The sequence below is a fragment of the Acipenser ruthenus genome, chromosome 29 (assembly GCF_902713425.1).
Source record: "Acipenser ruthenus chromosome 29, fAciRut3.2 maternal haplotype, whole genome shotgun sequence".
Taxonomy (NCBI): domain Eukaryota; kingdom Metazoa; phylum Chordata; class Actinopteri; order Acipenseriformes; family Acipenseridae; genus Acipenser; species Acipenser ruthenus.
In genome coordinates this window covers 19,249,243-19,274,603 of record NC_081217.1, presented here as the reverse complement: position 1 = coordinate 19,274,603, position 25,361 = coordinate 19,249,243, and the positions used below count along the sequence as shown (strand labels likewise).

General features: G+C 40.0%; 1 protein-coding gene across 1 annotated transcript in view; it reads left to right on the top strand.

The window, feature by feature from the left end:
* Nucleotides 1–16,527: 16,527 nt before the first annotated feature.
* Nucleotides 16,528–25,361, top strand: part of LOC131702140 (leucine-rich repeat neuronal protein 2-like) — a 29,473-nt gene continuing 20,639 nt past the window's right edge. Inside the window, exon 1 of the mRNA XM_059004223.1 lies at nt 16,528–16,826. The gene's annotated coding sequence lies outside the window, so the exon portion shown is untranslated. The remainder of the gene's footprint in view (nt 16,827–25,361) is intronic.

The following is a 25,361-nucleotide window of genomic DNA, read 5'->3' as shown; positions in this document are numbered from 1 at the left end:
TGATTTTGAACCACTGGGAGCTTCAGAGATGGCAGCCAGTGTTTTCGTTCGGACTCACGTCCCCGTTCTCTTTCCGACTTCGACAGACCTCTCCTGGGCTCCCCCACCCCTTGGCACACTCTGGGAACAGGCTGGCACTGCAGACAAAAGGGATTGCGGAAACGCTCTGCCAAATTTAGCGACCCTAAATGGCATTTAATTAACGTTATTTAAATGTTCTCCTCAATGCTGTTTAGAGCCCGGATAATGGCTTCGGTGAGATCCCAGAGTATTTATAGGAACAGTAATTAGAGGCCTCATCTCCCACCCAGATTGACGACTCTTTAATTATCTTGTTATGTAAAGTCTTATTAAAGCCACTCTTCTGTTCTTTTGAAGAAGAGGAAGGAGGAAGGATTCCCTTTTTTAAACTAAGGTCACAGCCTTGCTTGATTTTGACGGTAAGGTTAGCATAGAGTGAAGTGATGTTCTTACACTCCCTATATCTCTCTCACTAGGGACCTCTGGGTCTTGTTCTCACACTCCCAGCATTTGGAAAGGAAGGTAGTAGAAAGTATGCCTGCCTCTTCCATATGTTGCATCTCGTTTTAAAGGAAAATATCTGATTCATACACAAGGCCAAAAATTATCTTTGACTAAAAACTGGCTTTTTTTTGTAATTTATTTATACGCAATCAACCACCGTACCGCAAACCTCCGTCAACACCTCTTTTTCCATTTTGCCTAATCCCACTGCTCTAGCCACTAGGATACACTACTTCTCTCCCAGTCCCTCATCTCTAACCTCGTAGCTAGAGCTACAGGGCCATAGCTTATACCCTACTATATATTTTAAGACGATTTCCTAGTGGCATTACTTTGCATTTATGTTTTTTTGTGAGAGGCATGAGTGAAATACCATTTGTACCGGTTGCATGCTCTATGTATGTATGGATTATGTATGTATATATACATTTATTGTTATTTGTCATTTTATTTTTATATAGATATGCAAGGAACACAAGACCACAAGTGCAAGATAAGCCATGATAACAGAACAAGTCAGGATTTATGCATGCCTTTCAGAAACCTTTACTTTGCTTTGTTTTCCTGTGTGGGACTTGCCTCCCGCAACTTGCATATTTGTAGGTATGGGTCGGTGAGGACTGCATGGCTCAGAGCTCTCTCTCTCTCTCTCTCTCACAGCAACAGCAGCAGCAGCAGAGAAAGCACTCCTACACGCTCTCCTCCTGATACTAACCAAGCTCCATAGCAACCCGTTGCCAATAGATACTGCTAGGCTGGTCACCATGGCAGCAGTTCTTCACTTGCTGCATTTCATTTTTTCTTCTGATCTGAAAAAACTAAAGGAGAAACAAAAAGTGGCATAAAGTGGTTTAAGGCTGGGTATAATTTCTAAAGCCAGAGGCGTTGGTTATGAATGGCCTATACAATCTGCATCGTACAGCAATGTTATTTTAAGACTGTCATGTTTTATGAATGGCAACCTGAGGCTAACTATACACAAACCCTAAGCGACAGAAGGCGAGAAAAGCCCAACACGTGACACTTTTAATTAACTTTTACTTGCAATTGCTTTCAATGGCAAGCCTACACCTCCCCCTGTCTCCGTCCTTGCTGCAGCCCATTGGTGGAACTATAAATATAGACAATACAGGGAAGGAGGAGGAGGAGGAGGAGGGTGACCAGTGGATCAATTACTATGCAATATTCATTGGTTCAAGCAAGGTTGGTGCCAACGTTTCAGAGGTACAGAACAATTGTAAATGATTTATTTATTTATTGTTAATCATCGACTCCTGTGGAACTTTAAACCTCATGTCAATCCTTCAGAAATAAGCAATTTAAAATGTTTCATGAATTGATAGTTACAATGTTCTATTCCTACACATACGTAACATGCAGTTGTGCAATTGGGAGGACCACCAAATTGCAGAAATGCATATACAACCCATTTTACATATCGTACTTGTCAGAATACAGCATGCAGGTTTTGTGTTGCATACAATCTGGGCAGTGATTGATAGTATACGTTTTTATTAAAATAGTATACACACCTCTATTAATATTGAGGTGTGAATTATACAAGATATCTAACCCAACATGTGTCATATTAAAATAATTGGATTATAACTTTTTCTCATAATAAATATGAACCCAATTCAATAAACATGTACAACCAACTGTTTTTCTTTAGAGTTACTTGTATTCATATGCCTGTGCTGTACCACCTCCTTTCTCTCTCATGCAAGTTGTCTGGGGGTGGTGTGAATTCTATTATCTCAGGGTCAGGGAAGTTCTGGGGGAACTCAAAGAGCTGATTGGCTCCATTTCTCCATCCCTGCAGTGAGTCTCTGAGGCAGTGTGTTTCAGTCTCTGCTGTGTGTTGGTGGTATGCTACTGTTGTTTGCTCCAGTAATCCGCCCACCTGCAGTCAACAGGCAGAGACAAGTGCGATCAGCATTCTGATCAGCAAGCTGGCAGCTTTTTGCCTTCTCCCTCTAACACTACCTACCTGCCAGCCTGTCCGATCCTGCTCCTGCAGTTTCAGCAGATTTTACCTTTCAGGATCAAATTAAAACTAGAAAAATAAACAGACACTGCATCTGCTGCAGGTCTAGCAGGATACAATAAAAACAATGAATCAATAAATGTGTGTAATTGTAAGAAAACAAGAGACTGGGGCCGTAGACTGTTGTTTACTGCTTGTCGTTCTTTTAAAAGTCATCAATTAAAAAATCCCTTATTTCTCTGATGTTAACGTAGCCAAGCAGTTCAACCCAGTTCAGCTGTACTTCGAATTTCCAGAGGTACATAATGATTATGAAAATGAATCCACTCAGCCAGCCAGTTTTGACAAAGAATAAAGACAGAACAATTTCATTTCATAACAGCGATTATAGCATTAGTCGAAAAGCTAAAACCACTCTTCATTTAAAAACACTTTCATTTGGAAATGTAACTGGAGCATACCAGTACTATACAACATGTAGTTACAGTACTATACAACATGTAGTTACAGTACTATACAACATGTAGTTACAGTACTATACAACATGTAGTTACAGTACTATACAACATGTAGTTACTTTTTTTAGCATCCGAAAACAGAAACAGTTTTTGAATCTCTGTTGTTTAGCAAGATTGACATTTTTTGCATCTTAGTTTTGGTAGTAAAGTATTGTGCTTGTTACATGGTTCAGGACTCACAACGAACTCGATGACTGCAAGGTAAAAGCTGTCATCAGTTCATGGGTTATTAAATATTAATCTCAAAGGGTTCTCCCTGCACCCTTTCTAGGGAATGGGGAATCCTCTCAATCAGTTTGGTGATTACAGATGATGGGTGCTGGAGATCTGAGAGTGGAGAGATCAGGCTAGTAATCATTACTCAGATCAAGGTAATAGTGTTGGAGATCTGAGAGTGGAGAGCTCAGGCTAGTAATCATTACTCAGATCAAGGTAACAGTGCTGGAGAGCTGAGAGTGGAGTGCTCAGACTGGAGCTAGAGAGCCAGCACAATGGTTGTATTTGTAGTGCAGTTCCTTCCTCATTAATAATGCTGTTTGGGTTCTTGGGTTCTTTCCATCTCTCAGTTCCGAGACAATAAGAACAGAATGTTCAATAATTTACAGCAAGCTTTCTGTTCCAGTTAAACTCCACAACCTTCTGAAAGCACCACGGAGAGAAACGAAGGGAAAACAAAACAAAAGGGGGGCAGTTTGCTTCCCCCTGTAAGCTGATCATGCATTGTTTATCTGACAAACAGCCCTTAGGTACTCCACAGAACAAAGCACGACATATGGAGGTTTAATAAAATATGTTTGGCATAGATAAAAGCATAACATTTATAAAACCGTACTTAGGTGAGGCAGTCACATTCAAATTACACTAAAGGAGAATCACGTGGTGTCTTGCAACATCGTTTTATAGTCAAGTTATCTATGGATGTACAAGCATTGCGTGTGAAATCTACATACTACATATTTACTGTACCCAAAATACTGCTGCATTATTGTACTATATATATATATATATATATATATATATATATATAATGCAGCAGTATTTTACACAGCTATGGTCACAGCTATGGTCACAGCTATGGTCAAAAGTTTTGCATCACCCTATAGAATGAACTAATTTGGATTCATAATGTCGAATGAAAAGTCGAATGAAAGCTGTTGAATAATGTCCCGAAAACACATTGAATTACATACCGCTTTGTGGTTCTCCATATACTTAACAAAAAACTGACAACACTTAAAAAATGTGACATTTTGAAATCTGACATGAAATACTACTGTACCCCTATTATGGCTTCCGTAGACTGTTGCGATATTACGTGGAGTAAATGGTGGTCTGTGAGAAATGCTCTCAAGCTGCCTCTGCCTCACAGCACTCTGTCTTTGTACTTCAGCCTGGTTTACAGCAGCCTGAGCAGAGAGGGAGAAGTCATTAATGAGCCGTGCTGTACAGAGTGTTCTTTCAGGAGGTACAGTCATCTGCACTGAAAGGGTAAGCGTAAGATCCCTGTTTGATATATAAAGAACACAGACAGGTAGCGAGGTGAAGGGCAGTGCAACAAGGACATGACTAACATTACCCTGATCTCTGGCCCCAGTCAGATAATGTACTGTATTGGGGTTTAAATGTATTTTTCTCCATGACACAGGTCCAGAAACTGTTTCAATTGGAATGGAATACTAGTGTGCTGATTGTAGTGTGTGTTTGATTGTCTTTTTAAACGAGATGTTTCTTGGAAATCACTAAAGAAGACACTGCAGATATAAAAGGTTTTACTGTAGATATGATTGCACAAGAAACCTACAAACGCGACTGCAGCCTCTCTTTGGAGAAGAGAATTATGTTGTGTTGTGTTTCACTAAAGCACTACACAAGTGTTTCTCCTGTTTGTTTACTTTGCTACCTTTTCTTTTCATCAATCCCTCTCGACATTGGCTGGACTGACAGCGAGTCTGAGTTTGTTAGAAGAAGTTCCATTTCAAACTCTCTATGTTCTCTTAGCGTATACTATACAAAGCACGGTCAATGACAGCAGCAGCAGCATCACTGCAGAGGAAATGCATTGCAGTCATTCTGGAATTAAACAATACAGAGACTTCTTCACACTGCTAAGATAACGTTTACAATGCTCCCAGGCCTAGCTGAGCTAACAGAGTTACGCTGAATCTTTCTGTGTTGTGAAAGCCACAATGCTGGTTGTAACAATAAAACCCACAATCTGTCTAGGAGTATAGAGAAGGCACTTCAGAGCTAGCGAGACTTCGATTGATACGCTAGTGCTTGCTCTCTTTATTCCCAGACAGGACTGAGTCTCTGTTTATTAACCCATGACCAGACACCCTACCACCTTTTCTCGTCAGAAGCTGAGCAAGTTTGGGCTTGCTTGGATGGGCAACCACCAAGGCAAACCAGCTGCTGTAGTGCAAGAAGTGGCTCAGTAGGGGTCGCTCTCTCTCTTTCTGGGCTGATATTAGATGCAGAATATCAGGAATAACTCTGAATATTCCTGAACAAAGTCTTGGGCTTACACGACTGAAACTAGTAATTGTAACAGCCAGTATTCTTCACACAAATGTAGAGAATACAAATGTAGAGAATACAAAGGACATGTTTGCTCAAAGCTTACCCTATGCAAATCCCATCAGCTGTCCAACTTAATAACACTGCTGTCAGCTCCCTACGTTCTTAATGGGTAGGAAATGTTTCATTAAAATTCTCCCTGATAAGGAGAATGATTCTGGACGGCTTTGAAGACATTGGGAGCAGCCAGGTAGACGGATAAGCCTGTTCACCTGGTATCTCGTTGATGACTTTCTATGTGTTGAAAATAAATTAACAAACATAGTCCTGTCAAAACAATGGTGTCCTGTCACAGTGTGCTGAAGCAAACGGGTGTAAATGCACGTGGTTTCTCTATCTATCTATCTATCTATCTATCTATCTATCTATCTATCTATCTATCTATCTATCTGAGTTGTACAACCCCAAAAAATATGTAGCATCTTTTGTAAGTGCACAATTGTATCAGAAAAGGCTTAGGGTTAGGGTTAGGGTTAGAGTTCAGGTTGGGGGGACATAGGGTTAGGTTTAAAGTTAGGTTTAGAGTTAGGGCTCTGGTTAGGATTATTTCATGGAAAAATTACACATTACGTACATTGTAACTATGCATAATAGAATTGTAATTATGTGTAAGTACACATGTATTTACTAAGTAACTACTGTGCAAATACACAGTAATTAGAGACACTGAATGTAAAGTGTTACCCTTGTTTGTTTGTTTATCCATAACTTCTTAACAGACATTGTACTACATTTCCAAAGCTATTAAGTACACATTTTTATGTGAGGAACAAACATCAATTACAATTCTAAAACTTTATAAAAAAATGCAATTAAAAAAAAAGTCTTTAATTAGCTCACAATGTTTTTTTTTATTTATTATTGGTTAATAATGTATCGACAAGACAAAGAATAATACAAGTTCACTGTTGTAATGCTACATGCTAGTTACAATGGCAAGGTTCAGATGTATCTTGCTTATGTTTAGCTATTACACAGAGGTCAGAATATTAATAAATGGGAGACATTTATATAAAGTATCTGTAGCCCCACAGAATCTCAGTACATGGGTGTTACTCAGAAAAGACTTAATAATTCAGCACCAAAAAAGTAAAATCATATTTTTTTTTAAAAACTTCCTTTTTTTGATATGAAAGAATGCTCTCCTGGCGTTGCCATGGTGATGCGTCCCTTGCTCCAGCAGCCGGGCCGCTTGGCTGACTTGCCTGTCGCTAGGAGTGAGGCAGCCAATCTGCATTAATTAGTCTAATGAAGGAAGAAGTCATTAGGGGCGCTAAGCGAAGCAGCAATCTATTCTGAAATCCCACAGACCAGCGAACCAGCCAATTCCGATTAAGGGCAGCAGGGTTTGTAGTACAACCGGGAGAGAAGAAGAGAACACAAACTTTGTATACTACCCACGGAGGAAGAATACCCCAATCCCCCTCCCCCCCCGCGTCCACAGGGGTGGCCACTCCTGCTCTTTGTTCAAACCCTGTTCTAAATTGTTTAATTGAACCAATTCAGCCTCCACCCAGACCCTGAAGTAGTTAATCTCATTATACCTGGAGTGGAATGACCCTCCAGGTCCGTGATTGGACACCCCTATACAAGTTTTAAAGAGTTAATAGTTTTTGTGTGCACTAGTTTGGCTCAGTTGACAGCTTGCACGCTCAGACACACAACTGAAGAGAAAATGGTGCCCAATGAAAAGAATTAGAAAGACAGGAATTTTCCTAAACTCTGTACCTCTACAGTACAGGTTTACCAAATGATGATGTCACAGTGGCCTATTTTGCCAGCATTAGCCCCCCTATGTATTACTATAAAAAATCATAAGCTTGACAAAACTTGCAATAAGAAATGAGAAAGGGGCACATAGATCAATAGTAAGCAAATATAATACAAATATTACGGAGTGCAATATAAACTGCTGAAGCAAAGACAAATGTTCAGACCGTTTCAATGGTATCAAAAGAACAAGAAGCTACTTGAGCAGTTATGTAAGTGTGTTCTTTCTGCAACTAAGGTTTTACAGCTGGTTTTATTGCACTGAAAATGTTTTATCCCTCATAAAATGTGTATTTACACACAACACAGTAGCTTGGAGGGAACACAAGGATTCATTAGATTAACTTTTAGTTGATACAAAAAGTGTTTTAGGAAATATAAATCCATGTAATAATCTGGGAAAATGTGTAGTTATTTTTTACTTTGATTTGTTTATATAGTGATAAGGCTTTGGTATATATTATAATTCATATCAGTTAATATGTTTTATAGTGTTGTCACATTGCCTGGGTCACAACACAGCAAAGTTCTGCTGAGCTGTTCTGTGCACAGCTAAAACCATTCACATCTACAGTTTACCAAAGTTAGCTGCAGGGGTCTGCATTTCTTAGTTATGCTCAACCATAATGGAATTTCACAGAAACATACATATTCTCATGCATTAAATTCAGGGCTGTGATTTCAAGTGACGTCTTGGTTTATTATGAACAGCATAAAGGCCTTAATCAGCAATTAACTACCAGCAAAGGTGTGTGAAGTCAACATCTCAGACTTTTCTTAACTAAGAATCTGATTCAAGCAGGGCGATAGCACTGCATTTAAAGGTTAGATTTACAGAATTCATTTATTAGCTTTAAGTCTTTAAGTTGGGGTCCTCTCTTAGCTTGAGGAAAATCCAGGAGCAACCTGTGTTATTTATACTCTCCGCTATCACTGCACACATGCGAAAGCTCTCCGATCCCTAAATGAACTTATGAAAAATTCACTTTTTTAATAAACCCCTTCACACACCTTTCATATTGCTGCTGCAGGCGAGGGCAAACGTGGCTTCCTTTCTAGCCAATAATGAGCTGTATCCCAGCCCAGAGAGATGGGTCCTGTTCAGCCTCTTTATTAAATATAGTGACTCCGTACCAGTAATGCATATGCTTGTGAGTTCATCAAGGATGCCAATTAGTGCATATGGCATTATACAAAGAATATTGGGTAACACTTTACAGTAAGTGTCTCTAATGACTGTGTAGTTACATAGTAGTTATTTAGTAAATACGTGTGTACTTACACATGCATAGTTACAATGTGTTTAATATGTCTCCAACGATTTTCTTTTTGCCTTCTTTAACTGTCAATAACAGAATAACATCTGCAAAAGAAATAAACAATAGTGTCAAAATCTTTCACACTTCAAAATAACAAATGACAGGAATTGGTATTTGTGTCAGTTTCATAACTGTGCTAACTGAGGAATGCACAAAACCTCACACTTCAATGAATTATAGCTCTGAAACACATCATCACACATCTATTACCCAGTTGCTAGTACAGATGTACAAAAAGTATTGTGGATAACATCAGTGAATGCAACACAGACAATGTCTGAACAGTGCTTTTATTTTTAATGAGCTGTGGCCAAAAGTTTTGCATCATTTCTGCTAAGTCTACTGCAGCTAGGCCCTTCTTAAAAAAGTATATTCCCTAAAAGAGAAAGTCACATTGGATTCCTAAGCTAAACAATGCCATGGGAAATTAATCCCAACATATTGTACACAAAACACATACACATCGATTAGGGACACTTCATGTCATCTGTCACCAACTTATTTAACAAGTTAGCTAAAGATGTAACGATACAATGGACGATGCAGATCTCAAATCAACAGATAGAGAATTCCAGGAGGATTGAATCTTTTAGATTAAAACAATGAGGGTCTCTCTTTCTATTGATTTAGCCAGAACCTCAACAAGCCAGATTATATACAAACTACTGAAACCAGTTAAAGTGTGTATACAATCCCCACAGCACATACCACTAACGAAGTTACAGCAGAGAATCATTGATATTCTGTTGTTGCTTGGTTCTGGATAGACAACTGTGTCAAAAAGTGGAGGTGAACAGGTTCATTTAAAATATAGACATATATATCTATATGTATTATGCATTTTCTAGGTTTGAGCTTTGCAACATTTCTTTCTAAGTGATAGTTAAAAAGAGAGAAGTTGAAATGTCGATGTGTTGTGGGGAATAACTCAGTCTCACTTGTAAAGCTCTGTTCCTTGGAGATTGAATGACATCTTAAGCACCTTGGGGACACACAGGAAAACAGCTCTGTATGCTCTTAAAATACTTCAAAGAAGCCCTACTGAAGACAGCGAGAGACACACTAAGACAGCTTAATACACAGCTGAGGATGGATGTGCACTGCCGGGTATGGATTCTGATGGATTCATCGAAGGTGCACGATAATGAGAAACAGAAAAACTTTTCAATCAAAAAACAGCCTAATCAAAGAACTGCAACTTTATATTTATTATTCAGTCTGCTTGGCTATCTATCTGTCTTAATTGGTCCCACTCTTGAGTTTTCCATGCTATTCAAATTGCCTGTAAGGGGTTCACACAACCATTCAAAATGCAGTATTTTTCCAGATGCATTTGTTAGACCAGCAGACAATCCTATTTGTCCCAGTGAATCGGAAATAGTGATTGTCTTTCATAAAATGTCCTTTCAGAAATAAACGCGAGACTGGAGTAAACTGCGTTCGTCACGAACACGCAATTGCGGCCAGTTTATAATAAGCTGTTATAAATTAAAAACAATGAAAAAACAAAGACAATGGTTTTTGACAAGCCTTTGTCTAATTTCCAAAGAGGATTAAAAAAAAGACTCATTTGTGAGTAGAGTACAGATATTGAAACACTGAACAGATTTGACCTTGGGATGAAAAGCTTATTCCCCTCTATTTTTGCATGCCCAGTTAAGAACCATCCTTTTTCCAATATCTGAATTTCTTGAAATAGAATCACAGGATGAATAAGAATAGATAGGTGGAGAAAATTGGATTTCTGTTTGGTGGTGATGTCATGACATCTATGCAATATGGATGAGGGTGCACCCAGTTACAAGTGAAGGGTTAGCCAGGCTTGGTCAGTTCAGAAAGATGTTCGATGAACGAATGACTGGCCAGAAAATAAGGCACCTGATTTAAACCCTTCCTAGTCTCTCACTGGAAAAACGCATTCTTGAGAGGAATAAGCCAAGCAACGAGAAGAAACTTGCTGGGTCAATAGTCAGGGCTCTGAACACTGGTATTAAGCTCAACACTATAAATGACTGGCAGTATGCTGATGGATGCTGAAGGAAACTCAAGAACAGAGACTGTCGTGGGAGTACATAGCCAGCGAAAGCGAACTGAAACAGGAGACTAGGAGTATACAGTATAATCAAGGACCTTTTCAGTTTTTATTGATAACATTCCTGGGTTTTTACAATTGCGGTAGGTCGTTTTTAACAACATTCGATTCCAATTTGAACCCTGTCAAGCATGTGAAAATACAAAAACTAGCGAATAACGAATGAAAATAATGAACATGTGACTGGATTCGTTGCTTGTAAAACCTGTCATTATGTTTTTGTGCACGACAGCCACAAAACTGGTACATATCTGTGAAAGCACAGGTGTAGCTCCCTTTCAACTGGTGGCACGAAAGGAATAGACAGGTATTTTATAGTAAAGTAAGTAGAGATAGTTAATATGTTACAGTGTTAAACTATATCCAGGCCACTAGAGGAAGCTACCACGCTGTATAGCCTATTGTGTAAACTCAATCTGTGGAGAATGGTAGAGATATCTGTGTGTGAATGTGAGAGCGTGACAGTCAGTCTACCCAGGCAGTAGGTCGGGTCGGGTCGGGTTGCAGGTAAGAAGACAATGCTGCAGCGGGTTGCGGGTTCCTGTAATGCATTGAGCACTATAAATGTGTGTTTATCCATTTTAGCGAGGGGATACTGTATGATTATGAATTTTTTTTTGATAGAAACACATTTTTTATTTGGGGGTGCAGGTGGGGGCCCCACTATAGAATCTGATGGGATTAAACTGCCTTTCATTATTTATTCGAAAAATGTCGCACGGCTCTCGCAATGCTAGAGATCTCATTAAGAGGACACAACAAATATTGAAATTAGTAGATTGTGGCTCTCTTCATTAACATATTTTCTCTTATATATGTTAGTACGTACATTTTGTTGTATAGACTAAGAGGGAGCTCCCGAGTGGTGCCTGAGTCAGCGCAGGGGTGGTAGCGGTGAGCTGAGCCTAAAATACATTTGGACATTTCAAATTGGGAGAAAAACAGGGTAAAATCAATTTGCGACTATTAAAAAAAAAAAAAAAAAAAAGTATACTTTGCAAATTGTAAGAATGAAAATGCAAATTGCGCTGCAACTGGCCCATCTTAGTACATCTACTCCTCAGACTCCCAAGCTCTGTTCAGGTTGACAGTTTCCATAACCCTGTTTCATTAAAATGTGTTGTGTTTTAATGATCTAAACAGAGGCATATATGAGACCTGCATATCATTTTGATCATTCAGATAGGACGCCCGGTTACTGGTGCTTCTGAAGAGCAGTGGAACTGAGATGAGCAGGTGAAACTGGGATATATTGCCACTCCGCCTGCACCCTGGAGCTTGTTCTGTTTGCTGAAAACATTTTCCATTGTTGTAGCAAAGTAATTATTTATCTCGGTTGCAGCACAGCTCCGCAATTACAAGTTCTAATGCAATCTAGTCATGCCCAATCAGATAGGCATCCACATTAAAATGATCACATTTCCCTCTGTTAATCTGAAACAATTACAATTCTGATTGAAAACCTTCCTTAGACTGTGCTTGAGAGACAATGCTTATCTCATTTGTCTGTCTGTCTACTTAGAACATAAGAACGTAAGAAAGGTTTGGGAATGAGAAGAGGCTGTTCGGCCCTTGTTAGCAGACCATTCTCCCCTACTAGGGGGGATTTAATTTAAAAGATATATCTAATTGAACTTTCTGCTTTTAAATCCCAGAGATATAACGATTAGACCACACTGTTAACCTTCCTGTCCCTCAGCCCTAACCAATAGGTCACTCTACTTACCTCTAGTTCATTCAGCTCACAGTCCCTTAGCTCTGTAGACTAGGCTGAAGCTTCTCTGGCCTTCAGCTTTAGCCACTCGGATTGCACTGCCTCCATCCATAGTCCTTCAGCTCCAAACTGTAGGGCACATTGTGTCTAAGCCATTCAGTTGTACAGCACCTACTGATCCTCACTGTCTACTTCTCAGTCCCTCTAAACAGAAAGCCTCACTGCCTCAAAATAAATTAAACCTTTGGTCACAGCTTGTAACGTTTATCTCTTCTGAAACTTAAAGGAATTTACAACCCCTGAGGCGTCAAAGAAAAAAAAAAAGAGAAGGAATCATTTGTCATTTAGTGCGTACAAAATAGCTGAAAATAAAGACATATCCTGTGGATATAATTTAGAAAACTTCAAACAGCCAGACTTTAATTTGAAAGTGTGATTTGTTTCTATATTTGGCTGGGAAGGCAGGAGGCAGGCGATGTGCTAGAGACAGAGATGCACAGATTGCTGACATCCATAATCTAAAAACATATACGACTACCTTTGTTTTAATAATGTCATTAACAATTTAGTAGCGTACAAACTAAAAACGACGTCAAATCAAAAGCCTTAACTCACACTGAATTATTATCATGCAAAAATCTACCTTTTTATACATTCACCACACTCATACTAGTTATCCAGTATCCATGCTGTACCAGTTCAAAGGGAATTCATTGTATTTAGTATGAATAAGTGTTGAAGGTTGCCATGCTTAGTCTATTCCATGCAAACTGTTATAACAGGACAAGCTCACAATACAGTCTCTATAAAATTGCACATACTCAAACATATACTTTATAGAAACGATCGCTGTGCTTATAATGATAAAACAGCTTGAGGTTATTTATCATCAGCACAGTACAAGAATGAGGTTCTTACTGAGAGGGCAGCACACACACACAGTGCAAATTAAAGCCGCCTCAGCTAAAATCACACACAATTAACCAGCAGACTGCGTGGGGCCAGGGACTGGGATATTACACTCATTACTCTTCGAAAAGGTCCAGGGAAGAGAGTCCCTCTGAACAATCTGAGAATGATGATCTTACCAGTGAGGGAAGGAGGTACATAACTGGAAATAGTATTTTGACCCCTGTTATTATTTAGAGCAGTGGTGCACAACTCGGTCCTGGAGGGCTGGTGTCCCTGCAGGTTTTTATTCCAACTGCACCCTAAAGTACTTTATTGGACCTTATTAGAAGCTTGATTGGTCCAACTAATTTAGGGTATGGTTAGAACAAAAAACAGGAGGGACACCGGCCCTCCATGACCTGAGTTGTGCACCACTGATTTAGACTAAGCGGATGCCATAATAGTAGTACAGTATTTCATGTTAGATTTCGAAATGTCACATTTTTCAATTCGTGTCAGTTATATGGAAAACTACAACACAGCATGTAATTCAATATGTTAACGTAACATTATCCAGCAGGTTTCATTTGACTGTATGAAGCATAATGAGTTAATTCTATAGGGTGATGCAAAACTTTTGACCATAGCTGTACATGCTATTTAAAGACTGCTTTTTGTAAAGACTGGTTATGAGTTTGATGCTCATGAAACCTTTCCGAGCGTTCTTTGCAAATGCCAGCAGTCTCGTAAGCTTTTTAAAATGAGTATTTGGTTGGTTGACTTCAATGTAATTTTCAGCCTTTTATCTTACACCCTTTTATCCAACTGGAGAATCAATAGCAATTTTATAAAAATGAATAAATGATTTAAAGCAAATACGAAGTTCCTGTGTTGAAACACAAACCTGACCAGAGGTGTAAAACATCGGGCTAGATTGATTGAGGACTTGTAAATGAACATTGCTGGTAGTTGCTGTAATTCTACTGGGTTTCAGTGTCAGACGGGGCTACTGAAATACCATTTTGATCGAATCCACTTGACGTCTTTTGACCCCAGCGATAGGGTGACATTTAAATGTTTTGCAGAGAACATCCTGTCTGAAGCATCCCTGTGTTCTTCTCCTCCATTTTGCTTGGCTACATCCTGATAATAAAGCGCAGGGTAGCTGTGGGTCAGCGCACCCAGTTTATCTAAATCTTCTGGCGACACAAGCAAAGGCAACAGGAGGATTCATTCCGGCCTAGTGCTCACAGCTGAGGGACTGAGAGGTAAGCAGTGTGGTGTAATGGTTAGAGCTGAGGGGACTTGGAGAAAAGTCCAATACAATACAAATGCATTTTTATATAGCGCCCTTCACGCCATGGTATCCCAGAGTGCTGTACAAAGTTAAAAACAAAACAAGAGAGCTCATATGTACCATACACTCTAGATATAATTAGTTATATAAAAGCACATTAAAAAAGGATGTTTCCAATGTTTCAATCTGCCTAATGTCAACCAGAAGAGTGGAGCACAACAGTAAAAAGCTCTGATTTAAGATGTTTTTTTGGAACAAATAAAAATTAGGCATTTTCTGATCTCAAGGAACAAATAGGAATCTACAGAGTTAGTAGAGCCCCCCCCCCCCCCCCCAAAAAAAAAAAAAAAAAATCCTGCTGATGTCCTCAAAGCTTGATTATTGAGCATTCCTGAATTGAAATTAATAAAAAATAGACCTGCTGATCTGGAAACAAACCACAACAAGCCTGGAAGTTTCACAATTCAATGCTAAAATACTCCCCACAGCAGCACGTTCAAATAAAAACGAAAAGTTCAACAAAGCGATGAGGCTGAAGCCTTCCGGTGTGCTCAGCTGCAGTTACACCGTGTCTATGGGTGATGCAATGAGTGGTTTCTATAGAGAAGCACTGAATCGGAAACAAAAGCAGAGCTTCTGTGGGTCATTGGATATCTGACTGAGTCACATTACCTTGTGTGACATAGCATTGCTACAGATACAGGCCCCACGCACGCACGCAGATACAGCACACACGTGTTCGTGCATCCACATATGCTTCTGCACATGATTATTTGATGCACTTTTTTTTTCCAGGTGCTTCTATTAATAAGCAATCCTCAAGCTCTCACTATAAAGTTTAGTTTTTTCAGTATACTATTGTGTCCAATTCATAAATTTAGAAAGACATTTAAAACTATAACCACTGTGTTTAGTTTTAGCACCAACACACCTTTTTAATGCGATCGTATTATTTTTGCAACCATTTCCAACTCAGGTCTTGTGACTGATAATGCACCAGCCATCTGAAACAGATCCCTCTGATTGCACATATTTCCCCCTAGGCTCCATATCTGGGATGCAGATTACTATACTTGCTTTTTCTTAACATCACCATTCCCGATGCACGCGATAAACTAATCAGGCTCATTATTATGAATGAACGCATCTTCAGTTACTGCAGAGCCATCAACCACACCTGGTGTGCGGATGTGAAGGAAACAGTAATGAGAGCACTCCTGACATGTAGTTGAGGGAGAACGGTGGTTTTTTAACACGTGATGACTGTGCACTATTTAGGTAGCGTGTATTAATAGTGAAATAAGGTCTATTACTTTAATAAAACAATACTGCAACCTCTTTGTTTCCATGTTTTTTCATTAAAAAAAGGCCACAGACAAACACACAAAGGACTTTAGCTGTGGCCTGTGACTTGAGCATGGTGCAGCTTGGTAACTTGCTTGTGTAACAGGACTGGGCACAAACCGGAAACTCTGCACACCACACAAGCATCCTAACTACAATGCTAAAGAGCCAGGCTCATCTGCATTCGTGGTTTTAGAGCTTTTAACCTCATCTTAACTCACTGACAGGGACAGAATCTGTAATGGCAGTGTATCACACAACACTGCCCATTAGACTAGGCAGGCATAGGGACAGGGTGCCACAAATGTACTGCTCTGTAGTGTTACCAACAGGCTGCAATTACAACCGTGGAGGGACTGAGTGACAGCCAGATTGCAGGCTACACTTCTAACAGAGTGAGGGGGAGAGAGAGAAAGGGGGGGAGTGGGAGGGAGGAGACTCAGGAGGAAAAAAAACTGTCCGCTGAATTCTTCCCCACTCTGTCTCTCCTGCTCAACAACGCTAGTCGAGAACAGCAGAGAGAGAGAGAGAGAGAGAGAGAGAGAGAGAGAGAGAGAGAGAGAGAGAAACTGAGTGAGGGATTGAAGCAACAAGATCAACCATCCATCGTTCGCCTACACAGCTTCTAGAAAAAAGGATTTTTTTTCTTGGTCTCTAGCAAGGCTGGAAGATGTACTGATGCACTGGTGAGCAGAGCGGAAAAACAACAAGAAAGAAGTGATAGATACAGAGAGAGAGAGAGAGAGAGAGAGAGGGACCCAAAGATGCTGTAGCACCCTGCCTCCTCACATAGTAAGTTAATTTATTTATTTGAATAAATGATGGTGTGTGGTCTTATAAACTATATATGTACAAAAGAGCTGCTGGCCAGTCAATATCCAAAACAAAATTGATGAATACATTTCCGACATGCCTCGGGATTGTCATCTCTGCCCAAGTCTTTGCCAGATTTTTTTGTGACTGGCTACAGACTGGCTTTTGAAAATGCTAATGCTTCACCTAAAAGGATGGGAAAGACAAGACCGTGGCGTTTTGGCATATTGCAATATTGGTTTGGCCATGTATTTATGTAACGATTGATCAATATTATATTTCTTATGTCTGTTGTCTTGGTGAGATTGGTGTCGGTATCAGCTGGACTGTGTGCAGTACATGTATGATGTTGTATTATCCATCTCCATACCGTACATATGCATATATAAATATACAGAGAGCATAGAACAGTTCTCCTGTTGCTTGCTTTGGTTCAGATTCTCAGCCTGCTTCCCTTAACTCAGTGATGGGAAGCACAGCGCATTAGGAGGGGGCTGGATCTATTTATCTAAGGCTTATGAATGCACATACATAATACAGCACAGAGCCTGGTGCTCTCCGTTTGTGCCAAAGTGTGTGGGTATCCATGATCATGTGTGTGTTTGTGTGTGTGTGTGTGTGTGTGTGTGCATACTGCATGTGTGTAGGTGTTCTGTATGTGTGCATGTGTCGCGCGTGAGCCATGTGTGTGTTTTTATTTGTCCATTTGGTTCAACTGGTAAAAGCACACAACCAGCAATCAACTTGTTCTCACTCCCATTCCCCCTAACCAGTTTTTGCACACACAAAATCTGTTTCAACGCTGGTCCCTGCCAGCACGGAGCAGTGAAACATTGAATCATACGTGGTAAAAAAAAAACAAAAAAAACATTTGTGAGTGATACTATTAAACATGAACAATCCCCAGTCAGCCAAATATTCCCAAACCCCTAAAGTATACATGATCTATGTGCAAGACTACAAAGCATGTATATATGTACTGTGTGTTCCTATGGGTTAAACATGTCGCATATCTGTGTGTGTGCAGATTGTGCTCGAACTGACACATAGAGAAAGCAAGAGCCAGTTCATTAACCTTGCATGCCACATTCAGTACCCCGTCATGAAATACCATTAAAAGAGCATCCATACTGCATGAGCCTTCAAAAACTGCACTGGATCGAAGAGGATTCCAGTGCAGCAGAAGCTCAGTCAGGGCAATGATCAGATGAAGCCACTGTCAGCGATTCATGCATCTAGCCAGAGGATTAATCACCATTACTATTGCTCTCAGTGATGTAGGTCGTTAATTTGACTTTTATACCTCCCTGTGCAAGGTTACAGGGTAATTGGACAGACCTCAAGTAAGCCAGAGTTCCATGCTTGACTGTAATCTCTGTTATTTGTATTGGATTTACCGCACTGTTATTGGGTATTAGATGTTTTACAAACACTTTCTGTGACATTGCTGGCACCAGAATAAGTATGTACCCTTCTCCCAATGCGTACCTAGTTCAAGTCATACTGTATGTGCTAATCCTGATGTTTGAAGATTTCAGAATTAATGTGCATGCACATGGTCTGGTGATTGAACTCAAGCCAAATGATTCCAATGATACAATATGTTTATTGTGCAGAAGGTGGATTCACAGACCCCGATCTGTACTGACTACCTTAAGATAACGCAAAGTAGTCCAAGATTAGTGCTAATCGTGGCATTGTGAAACCTGCTGATAAGTGATATGGTTTTCTAATTAGATTTACTTACAAGGCATGGGCATATCAGACCAGAGGCAGAACATTCATTAAATTCTGAACTTCTTTATTAAAATGCCCATTTATGAAAAATATGCATGAAGGGATTTCTTCAACAAGGAATTTTATCAAACATTAAAAGTGCCAAAACCTACCAGCCAGTGGCACATTGAAATGCTGCTGTTTGATGGGTCAAGGCAGAGGGAAATGAAGCCGTGGAACTAAAGAAAACAAAACCGTGAAAGCAAATGATCTGAAAACAACATTACAAGCATCACTAGTCCGTCCCTTTTGCAATTAACACAATTTCAAAATTGCACCGCTACAGTACAAATTGGTATTGTTTTATTTTCATATTTGTTGGTGGCACCTGTCATGTTATCGTTAAGTAGTTGGGTTCTGGGATGTTTTCCATTACTTGAAGAATTGGTTGCTCCTTTCAAAATCTTCTCTCATTTCTATCAATTTTACTTACTAATTTACAGTTAACCACTATAGTTCTTGCTGCATCTCTGTTGCATAATATTGGATATCTTTGGAAATCTCTCTTTTAATGCAACAAGAATGATTGTAAATGAGGTTAGCATCCCTCAAAGTGACCTCCATTTTATACAGTACCACTAGGAAACCCATCTGCAAAGTTAACATATACCGTACACATATTTACATACTAAAATGGGTAGCGTAGCCACTTCAGAATTAGTAAATCATGTCAGTGGAGCAATGATTGGCAGGTCACAATGAAAACATGTTCAATATGATGGTCTTAAGAGATTGCTGTACATTGACGTTTATAGCATTTGATCAGAGTGGTATTCTCTACCTGCATTAAATTCTGTGTTTGTCTAAACCAGTGTTTAGATCTTTCAATATTGCACTATGTTCTTATGTTTAAGGCAGATCAGCACTGTACAGCTATGGCCAAAAGCTTTACATCACCCTATACAATTAACTCATTTTGCTTCATAAAGTCGAATGAAACCTGCTGAACACATTAACATATTGAATAAATCCTGCTTTGTAGTTTTCCGTATACTTAACAAATAACTGATGAGAAAAAAATGTGACATTTCAGAATCTAACAAGAAATACTGTACTACTATTATGATATCATCTAGTAGTCTCTTTGATTACATGATGTTAAATAAATTATTGAAATTATGTTCCTACAGTTTTTTTTTTAGTTTTTTTTTAATTATGTCTCAATCCTAAAATTCTAGGTGATGCAAAACTTTTAGCCACATCCTGTATATTATCTGAGATATACTGGATGTGGATTTCCAGACACCTGACCAGTAGAATAAATCTGCTTTGCCTGCAGCACTGTCAGGTAGCTGTGAGACCTTCAATTACTAGAGCAACCTGCTCACTCCAGTTTGGGAGGTATTATATATCCGGGCATGCTAATGCTATCTAACTGTATTTCAGAGCAGGCTCCTGCTGGATAATTACTGGTTAGTATCCAGTAAAATCAGGTTACTAGATTTAATCAACTGATTACTCTCCTTCTGAGGGCCAGCAGCCAAATATCAGGGCTGCATAAAGCAGGCATCTGATTTCTCCCTAGCCTCATCTCTCTCACTGCAAGCACATTCAGAAAAGTGTGCAGTGCAGTAGCTGTACAGCAAGGTAATGGTGCCAGTCCTTCATTCATATCTATCTATCTATCTATCTATCTATCTATCTATCTATCTATCTATCTATCTATCTATCTATCTATATCTATCTATCTATATATATATATATAGAATATGTGTGAGTCTACATTGTTTCATTTTATTGTGATGTCAGACATAGTTTTGTGGTATGTCAAGAACATCTTTTTGAATATTAGTATTTGACTCAACCTTTATTTTTGTAATATTAATAAAAAACAACAATGTAGGATTGATCTAATTACAGAATGGCTTTAGCTTTTTCCAGATCTGTTTTCAGAAATCCTATGACTTTTACAAGCGAGCACTACCAATCTAAACAACAGATACACACAGAGCTGCAAGACTGTGTCAAAAGCTATCCAGAGCAGTTGTAAACATGACAGGTGCGTGGGCCCTGATTTCGAGGTGCTGCCGCTCGCTCTGTAACGCTCACCTGGGTATCTCCGAGGGTCTGATTAGGGGATTGGCAGGCTGGCAGGTGGTGGAGGGGGTGGGGGGGGGGGCACTGTGCGACTGTTGCCTGATTAGCTGAGATTGCAGGCTGAGAGCGGGCATCCTGCAGAGAAGCTCATTGTGTCCCTTAAAGGGGCGCTGCTTTTAATTAGCGTCGGAAATAATAAGCGACTGCCGTTGCTGCCGACTTGACTCCTGCCAGGATGGAAGGAGAAAAGAATCAGCATGAGGAGGGCTTGGTGATGGAAGGGGGCATGAGGTTTAAGATTCCACCCCATTCCAATTTCTAACACAGCTCCCTGTGCAAACCAATACGATAGGGGGAAAAAAATCCAAACCACATGGAGAAAGAGAAATGAAATGTAATGTAGTAATGTAGTAGAAATGTAGTATCACACACACACACACACACACACACACACACACACACACACACACACACATTCTAAGTGGATTAATGGTAATTGACATGCTCATTTTCCTTACACTTCTGTGCAATTAACAGGAATGTACGATCTTCAGAAGCAAATTTGAATAAGAAATCTCTTTGCACATTTATCAGGCTTGTGAAATGTTCACTCATGCAATTATGTAGAATGCACTGTGTGTGTGTGTGTGTGTGTGTGTGTGTGTGTGTGTGTGTGTAAAATTGGGAACATTTAAAGCAACCCCAGAGTGCCATACTTCACATTCATGTCACCTTCAAGCCCATTGAAATGCTTTGTGTGCGATTCCAGCGTAATCCAAGAATCTGCGCTCATATGAAGTTTATCATGATGAATATACACAGTCATTTTGCTGTTGGCCAAGCATTTTTTTCACACATAAACTGTACTGTGTATTTAGAAAAGTCCAATTTGCTATTGCTGCTGTTGGGGTTATTTTGAATGTGTTGAATGTGACACTTGCTGCCTCGGCATCAGCTTTATCTTACATGTATAATGTTCATCGGCTCTAACAGTATGGACCTGTATAACACATACGTGGATGATTGTAAGGATGACCTAATTCCATATTTCTGTGGATTCACTGGGTGGGGGTCCTCCATCAGAATGCCTCGTGTGATGGGTGGCATTAGTGCCTAATACAACCTTTTCTCATTTAATTCCGTACTCAATAAATGCCAGGCTTGCTATTTTTCACTCTCAAGCAACATCCACACCAATATCGAGGCAGACGTCACCAAACTTTTCTTTTATTTTTTTATTTGTTTGCTATTATTGTTGTGTTATTTTTTTCCAGCAGTGGTTCTGAATTGGCAATTGAATTTAGAGAGGATGTCCTATCTGAAATAAAAGGAACAGCTCTTAGACACACATTCATCAAAATCGAATGCAATAGTGCAGTCTTTTAATGCAGCAGCAATCACTATTTTGATACATGCACAGATTGCCCGTCTGATCAGACTATTTCTATAAACAGCCAACAAATCCCAGAGGCCAGGTTTCCTGGCTTTGATTCATGGAAGGCATGTACAGCAATGTAACAGTAATTTATACTTTTGCCTGCTTTCCTTTAAGACTGACACAAATAGAATCCAGTATAACGGGCAAGTGATGTGTGCTGCACTGCTGTTACGGTCAGAACAGACAAGAGTGTGAATGCAGACCAGCCTGCCTCTTTTGCATTGCGGTTAAGGCGCTTGCTTGCTGTGTGCGGGGTCACCAGTTCACGCCCAGCCTCTGCCCCGTTGCACCATTCACAGAGACCCTGTTACCATTTCGAATGGCTTCATATCCTCTATCAACCAACGCACTGATGAAAATCTTTGACAGAAATGGCAATTGTGTATCCCATCTACTGCTGGATAAGAACTGCTTTACTTGATACCCAATTGGCTAAGACAGTCTGGGATGTCTATCACATAGGAGAGGGCGCTTGCAAAACAGAACTACAGCAATGAATCGAAAACAAAATGAAGTGTTTATTGCTAAACCAGCAGGGGAGTCAACCCTTAACGACACTTATTATTCATATAGGTGCCTATCATTTCTTACAGATAGCTCTATAGATGAATTGGATAGATTTTTTTTTCTTTAAATAGTCCTGCCCGAACGGGAGGATTAGCGGAAATAAGAATTGACAGCCGCGCTGCTTCGCTGGCTGCAGACCTCTAACAATGAATGATAAACGCAATGATTATAGAGACAAACTGGAAGACCGGGAGAAGGGAATCTTCAGATTGATAGAGACTTAGAGACACAGCAGCAGACAGATCACTGTCAAATACAGCACACTGATAGACAGCAAGCCCGACAGAGAGGTGAGTATTTGAAAGAACAGGGGTCAGGGATCGGTGGCTTGGGAGTCATACTGCATCTGGATCCTTAATAGAGGAATAGCTTTCTTTAAATTACATTTATATTGACTGTAAAGTGCAGACTAGCTCTAAGGAATGCTGCCCCAATATTGAGACTTCATCACGCCCAGCCCTGCAAAACTGTCTTACAGATAAATTCTTTGCTACTATGGAATGCTAACTACCTGCCTGACTCTTTATTTTTTTGTTTTCCAAATTCCGCTTCATGGTTAAGTGCTAAATTCATTTAAAAATACCAAAGTTAAAATTGTAATTTGCCGTCATGTTTGGCACCAAGGCCACTTGCTCTTGAAACCATATCATGTTTTGTTCATTTGAACAAAAAGGTCCCGTGTGATAGCCAGATGGATAGACAGAGAAAGAAGAGGGGGAGCAGGGGGATTTTGGCACTGTTTCAGAAACTGAAACCAGGACAGATGGTGAGTGGTTCAGGTTAAAACCAACTCTTTCGAGACAGTTTTGAGACACATTATAGAGACACATTATAGTCTTTGCCAAGTGGGTTTTATTAAACTGCTTTGACATGCATCTCATTGTAAATGTAGTGCAACAGACACAAATAGGAGCTGAGTGGCGTTGTTGGTCAGGCACCAGCTTTTAACCTCTGGAGGCCCCGGGCCTGAATATGCCTTCAATCTTGTTTAGATAATAAGCCTTCAGTGGACAGTATCATAACAAGAGGCCAATGATTGGATGGGCATGGGCCGTGAACATAGTCTCTCAACCCTTAACAGAAAGGGGGATCTCTCCAGGACAAGCTTCAAACATAGAAGAGACTGAGCTAGTGTGGGGAAGCTTGCATTGCCACAGACCTACGCCCACCCCCCCAAAAAAAAATCTTTAGAAGATATATATGAAACTATTAATCTAAGTCCATTGTTGCAGTGGTTCCAGCTGCAGCTGAACCACAGCGCCCTGCAGCTCTGCTGTCAGAGTGGGCTGGGTGGGGGTGAAGGGTTAAGAAGCAGAGGGGTCAGCCTCCCTGGTGCTAAATCACAAGCAGGAGGAGATTGGTTTCACCCTGGCCAGACGTGGGAGTTTTGTCATCTCGCTAATAGTCTTGTAGTCGGAGAGACAAATGACTGCAGCTGAGCAACGCGGTTTTACTGCAGCACATCTCGCTCCTTCAGCCACTCACTGTGCTGGGAATGACAATAGAAATAAACTGCTGGCTTATTCACTCCTTTTCCGTTTGGGTCTTTGAATTGGGGGTTTTGGCTGCATCCGGGTTTGTTTACTGGACGTGAGAACATCATTCTGGACGTCTGCAAGCAAAATAACCCATCAATGTGTAGCCTTCTATAGCCTCTATAAATGAATGGGGGCGTGCTTTAGTTTCATTTTACAGGGAGCAGATTGATTTATAGGAAACACTTGATCATTTAAACCTCCCCACTTGCACGCCCCTCAAATATCGCTTACACTCAGCTTAAAGCACGATACCGCAGTGCCTACCTCCTAGTCACAAGGCTCTAACCGCTATACCATAATGCTTTCCTCCCAGTCCCACAGCTCTAATCGCTATGCCACACTGCTAACCCCCGAGTCCCTCTGCTCAAGACAGAATAAATCCAAGTGTCCTGTAGTTTAAGAGTGAGTCTTAAATAACTGTTTGAACCCTGTAGGGAGCTGTGATAAGTTTCTCACTGCAACTCTCTGGAGTCTGACATAGAGGCAGGCAATTTGATTGCAGAACTTCTCTCCACTCCATGGTAACCTTCAGTCCCATGCTGCCAAACTGCAGGCCTCTCGCTAAAGTGTGACCCATAAATGTCAAGCAGCATTAAATCTAAGAGGTGATGTCATTAAAGTTACAGCCAGTGTTTGTCTGGCGAGCAGCATATTGTACTGTATAAAATCACACAGCAAAACTAGTCACTCGTAGCACTGGAGCAATAGGAGTTTCAACTTAAAAGCATTACAAGTGTTCTTTAATCCCCCAAAAGTGCTTTTGCCACAACTGGAGTAGATTTCAATACAGGGCATTTGATGTATTGTCAGTCACTACAGCACTGAGAGATTTTTTTAATTTTATCTGACTAATCCCTTAATAGACAGTGGAAAAACAGAAATGCGTTATGTCAAGAACATGGGTTAAATTATCTCAGAAACTCGACATTTTCAACCGTGATGTCGAGAGCATGAGATACATTTTCTTTTCTTTTCCCATGTCCTCAATGAGCTGCTATACCTTGATGTAGGTATATCTATTAAAGCAAACACAAGGACGTATTTGCACATCTGCTAAATTTAAAAGAAAGTTGTGTATCTGCAAAAAAAAAACAAAAAAAACATAAATGAATATAAAAATAAAGCCTTTTCAAGTTGGAATCCTTCTGCTTTTTAATA